Source organism: Acipenser ruthenus, chromosome 3 (assembly GCF_902713425.1).
Source record: "Acipenser ruthenus chromosome 3, fAciRut3.2 maternal haplotype, whole genome shotgun sequence".
NCBI classification, from domain to species: domain Eukaryota; kingdom Metazoa; phylum Chordata; class Actinopteri; order Acipenseriformes; family Acipenseridae; genus Acipenser; species Acipenser ruthenus.
The window spans coordinates 33,278,033-33,283,673 of record NC_081191.1 but is presented as its reverse complement, the minus strand read 5'-3'; positions in this window follow the sequence as shown (position 1 = coordinate 33,283,673).

Below are 5,641 nucleotides of genomic sequence, written 5' to 3'. Positions count from 1 at the left end.
TGAAAAATATGGCGCATGAAAATGCTGATCAGATAAAAGGAGAAATTGATACCATTCACAGAATAGACGTCTTCGGGACGACGGAAGACCTCGGCTCAATTATTCACTTTGTGAGATGCACTCTGCGGGATCAGTATTGAAGAGCTGCCAGGTCCTCCGAGTATCTGAATGATCAAAAGCTGCGAATCTCTGAAGACCTGACTCCCAAGGACAGAGCAACACGGATGAAACTATTGCCCTTGGTTAAGAAAGTCAGTGAAGAAGGAAAACGTGCATCCTTCAGGGGACCTTTTGCTTACATTAATGGGAAGAAAATCTGTGGCCAGTTTGAACTTGAGTGCTCTGTATATCACTGTATATGCAAGGGACTTTGCCGTTTAAAGAAAAACATGTTTTTTCCTCTCATCTCCTTTCAGCAGCTGATTCTTTATTTCCACTTAGGCTTGTATTTCTGATAAAGTTAATACTCTTTGTTCTTTGTTTTTTCTTTATTTTCTTTATTTTATTCTTCCTTTTTAATGACTTCTTTTAGTTATTGTAAAATGTTATCTCTTAATACCAGGGGGTTACGTGATATTGTTAAAAGGAAAGCTACATTTTTGTACTTAAAGCAGGCTAACGCTGAAATAATTTTATTACAGGAGACACATTCTTGCGATAAGGATATTACGTTTTTTAAAACACAGTGTGGGGATGATATGCTATTTGATCACGGATCAAACCATTCTTCTGGTGTAGCCATTTTATTTAACAAATAAAAAGTGGATCTTATGAACACTATTAAATCCAATGCAGGTAAATAGATTATCATTACTATTAAGGTTGCATTTTATTAAATGCAACATCTATGGATATACAGTGCCTATAGAAAGTCTACACTCCCTTGAACTTTATTCACATTTTGTTGTGTCAGTGCCTCAGAGTTTCATGCATTTAAATGAGGATTTTTTTCCCCACTTATCTACACACCATACTCCACACTGTTAAGGGGAAAAAAGGTTTTATTGAGAAAAAAATTATATATTAAAAATACAAAACTGAAAGATCATAATTGGATAAGTCTCCACCCCCGAGTTAATATTTGGTGGAAGCAACTTTGGCAGCAATTACAGCTGTGAGTCTGTTGGGATAGGTCTCTACCAACTTTGCACACCTAGATTTGGCAATATTTGACCATTCTTCTGTACAAAACTGTTCAAGCTCTGTCAAGTTCCTTGGGGAGCATTGATGGACAGCAATCTTCAAGTCATGCCACAAATTTTTGATTGGATTTAGGTCGGGGCTCTGACTGGGCCACTCAAGGACATTTACCTTTTTGTTCTTTAGCCACTCCAGTGTAGCTTTGGCTGCGTGCTTAGGTTGTTGTCATGCTGAAAGGTGAACTTCTGTCCCAGTTTCAGCTTTCTTGCAGAGGGCAGCAGATTTTCCTCAAGGACTTCTCTGTACTTTGCTCCATTCATTTTCCCTTCTATCCTGACAAGTGCCCCAGTCCTTGCCGATGAGAAACATCCCCATAACATGATACTGCCACCACCATGCTTCACAGTAGGGATGGTGTTCTTTGGGTGTTGCGCTGTGTTGGGTTTGCACCAAACATAACGCTTTGCATTTAGGCCAAAAAGTTCCATTTTAGTTTCGTCAGACCACAAAACTTTTTGCCACATGGCTACAGAATCTCCTGAGTATTTTTTTGCATAATTCGAAAAGGATTCAAGGTGGGCTTTCTTGAGTAATGGCTTCCTTCTTACCACCCTACCATACAGGCCAGATTTGCGTCACATGCACACCTTGACCAGTCTTGGCCATAAAAGCCTGTAGCTCTTGCAACGTTGCCATTGGCCTCTTCGTAGCCTCTCTGATCAGTCTCTTTCTTGCTCGGTCATCCAGTTTGGAGGGACGGCCTGATCTAGGCAGGGTCTTGGTGGTGCCATACACCTTCCACTTCTTAATAATCGTCTTGACTGTGCTCCAAGGGATATTCATGGCCTTTGATATATTTTTTATACCCATCCCCTGATCTGTGCTATTCAACAACTTTGTCCCGGAGTTCTTTTGAAAGCGCCTTGGTGCTCATGTTTGAGTCTTTGCTTTGAAATCCACTACCCAGCAGAGGGACTACAGGAACTGCTGAATTTATCCTGAAATCATGTGAATCACTACAATTTAACACAGGCGGAGGCCACTTAACTTGGTGTGTGATTTTGAAGGCGATTGGTTACACCTGAGCTAATTTAGGATTGCTATTACAAGGGGGGCGGACACTTATCCAACCAAGCTATTTCAGTTTTTATTTTATTTTTAATTAATTTTCTACAAATTTCTAGAATATTTTTTTCACTTGGAAGTTGTGGGGTAGGATGTGTAGATAAATGAAAAAAAAAATATTTTAATGCATTTTAATTCAAGACTATAAGGCAACAAAAGGTGAACATTTTGAAAGGGGGTATAGACTTTCTATAGGTACTGTAACTCTTCCTTACAGAACAAACAGCTTTATGTGAATATTAAGGAAAACATTATTGAGATTAAAAAATCTTTTTCAAATGCCTTTATAATTATAGCTGGAGATTTTAATGAGACTCCTAATAACATATTGGACAGATTCCCTTCAAAAATAAATACGCAGGAAACCCATAATTTCGATTGTTTTTTTTTCTGGTTTGAATTTGGTAGATGCATGGAGATTCTACAACCGAAACAAAAATAAATTTACCTGGAGTAGTAAAGCTGGTGATCAGAAATCCAGATTAGATTTGTGGTTGATTTCTGCAGAATCACTACAATACATTAAAACTGTTTCACATCTGCCTTCTCCTTTTACGGATCACAATGCTTTTTTAATTTACATGGTAATCTCTCTAATATAAATGGTAATTTAACTGGCTACTGGAAATTTAACTAATCTTTGTTAAAAGACAATATAGTTTGTGATAAGGTGAAAACTTTGATTAATAATACACTATATGACGATTTAAATAAATCATATATTAGTAGATGGGAGCTTTTTAAATTTGAATTCAGAAAAATGGCTGTGGAATTTAGTAAAATTAAACAATAGGAAAAAATAAGTATTGTTTCTTTAAATGATAAATGATCCTCTTTGGTCAATAAAGGTTTATTGTCTTATGAGGAATCTTTAGAATGGCAAAACCTACAATTAACACTTGATAATTATTATACTACACTAACTAATGGCGCCTTCGTTCATTCACATGTTAAATGGTTGGAAAATAATGAGAAAAATTCCAGTTAGTTTTTTTGCTCTTGAAAGACGTAATTTTAAATGTTCTTTAAATATTAATGGTAAAGCAACCAATAATCAAACTGAGATTGCACAATATGTAGAAACATTTTACCGTAATTTATATAGTTCTAATTTCAAGAATTAAGAGACAGAGGTAGTTTTTAACAAAATTAATACAGTGCTCCCTTGCTATAAGGCTCTCAGTTATAACATGCCTCGGATATAATGCTCCTACAGCATGTCCCCCAATTCCCTATACTAGTGATGCAGTAAATACAGTACCAGTGTTGTTCAAACTGTAAACAACTTCTCGGTCTAACTTCCGTTTCTGTCTCTCCCTTTTGATACAGTATCTGAACTGAAAAAGAGCTGCGCTGGCACTTTATGACAGACATCTTATTCAGCATTCGTTTTATAACTAAATAAATATTAGGCCTATTACGTGGTTATCTTTCCTACTGTATTTACTTTTTTTGCTGTGAGAAGAGCTGCGGCTTTCTCCAGGAGAAGAGACGCTTCTGCTTCACTTCAGCCCCGCTCCGGCAGCCGAACCTGGGACAAGCCCATTCCCTCTTCCCCTCTCTCAACCCGCTCTCCTTGCACTCAGTTTGCTTGTCTGTCACTTCAAACTGAACTCCCGGCTGCCGTTTAGCCAGGCTATTTATAGTTTAAAAACTGCTAATTAAAATGATCCACGAGTGGGAATGTTATCTTTTTTTTTTGTAAAAAATATGGCATTGATTACATGGTGCTTTATGCATGGTTAATTCACGTGAAGTTACATTTTTGCTTCACTATATGTGCATTATAGAGAGGGAGTTATTTTATTTTTAATTTTAGTCAGATGTGTGTTGTTATGTGTCCCGCGGCGCCCCCCTCTTCGGTTATAATGCTCATATTTAACATTCCCAAGCTTGATAGAGAAATTATTGATTCTTGTGAAGAGATTTATCCTTGAAAGAATTGGATGAAGCTATTTCTAAGTTTGCCATAGGTAAATCTCCTGGTCCTGATGGTGTCACGACTGAGGTATACAAACACTTTTGGGAGGATCTTAGGTTTCCACTATTTTTTATGTTAAAGGAATATAGCACTAGAGTGGCATTATTCAATTAAACAAGGTGTTATTTCTCTTATTCCCAAATTGGATAAATATGTTTTATTGTTAGATAACTGGCACCCCATAACACTTTTAAACATGGATTATAAAATGCTTGCCCTTATCTATGTCAACAGGTTAAAGGAAGTTTTAAATCATATCATTAATGAAACATTGATCATATTAATCATTTTTCTTATGCCTCTGGGTTAAGCTTACATTTAGCTAAATGTGTAATTTTATTTATTCATGATTCACCTGTCCAAAACATTTCAGTTAAAAACTCTTTAAATACCTTGGAATTTGTATTTCTAAGAATAGCATTGAAAGAGAAAAAAAAAAATTATTTCCTAAACCAAATCAATTTTTTATCTCTGGTTACAGAGCAATTTATCTATTTTTAGTAGATCGTTATTATCTATAGTTCTAGACTGGTATACCCTGCACTCTCATTGTATGTATCTAAAAATATATTAAAAATATTAATGATTATTAAAATGTATTTGGACAAACTCCATGAAATTAAAAAAAAAATCTGTTATTATTTCTAATCCCAAAATTGGTGGTTTAAATAATATAGACTTTAATCATCTCAACAATACCTTAAAAATTAAATTGTTAAAACAATGTTTGCTTCATGATAACTCTATTTGGTTTTTAATTGCAAACTTCATTTTCCATAAATTGGAAGGTCTAAAATTTCTGTTAGCATGCAATTATTCCCCGAATACAAGTTCCTGTAATCTATCAAAGTTTCACTGGCAAGCCTTAACAGCTTGGAAACAAGCTCATGTTCATAACTTTTCCCCTAATAGAGAATTAGTATGGAACAAACAAAATGTCTTAAAAAGAGGGAGATCTTTTTTAATCGAGTCATGGCAGGAAAACAATATTTTGTTAATCTCAGATTTGTTTGATGATAATGGAAACATTCTGTCATAGGAAGCTTTTATGAATAATTTCAATATTTTACAAATATTTTTGTTATGTTGTAAGTGCTATTCCTCCAGGAATTTGGTCTCTGCTCAAGAGTCACTATGCTTATAATAATAAGAATAACTATTTTCCTGAATTAAAGATTAGATCTAAACTTCTTTTAGATCCCACTTGTTCCAATACTTATATTAGAAACACCTTTGTTAATGAAGATTATACACTATCTAAAGGAACTTCCTTTTGGAATAGCATTTTGAATAATATTAATTGGCAGTTAACTTGGTCCCTCCCTTGTAAATACTGTATTAATAACAAAATTAAAGAAGTTAGATTTAATATTATACATGCGATTTACCCTACGA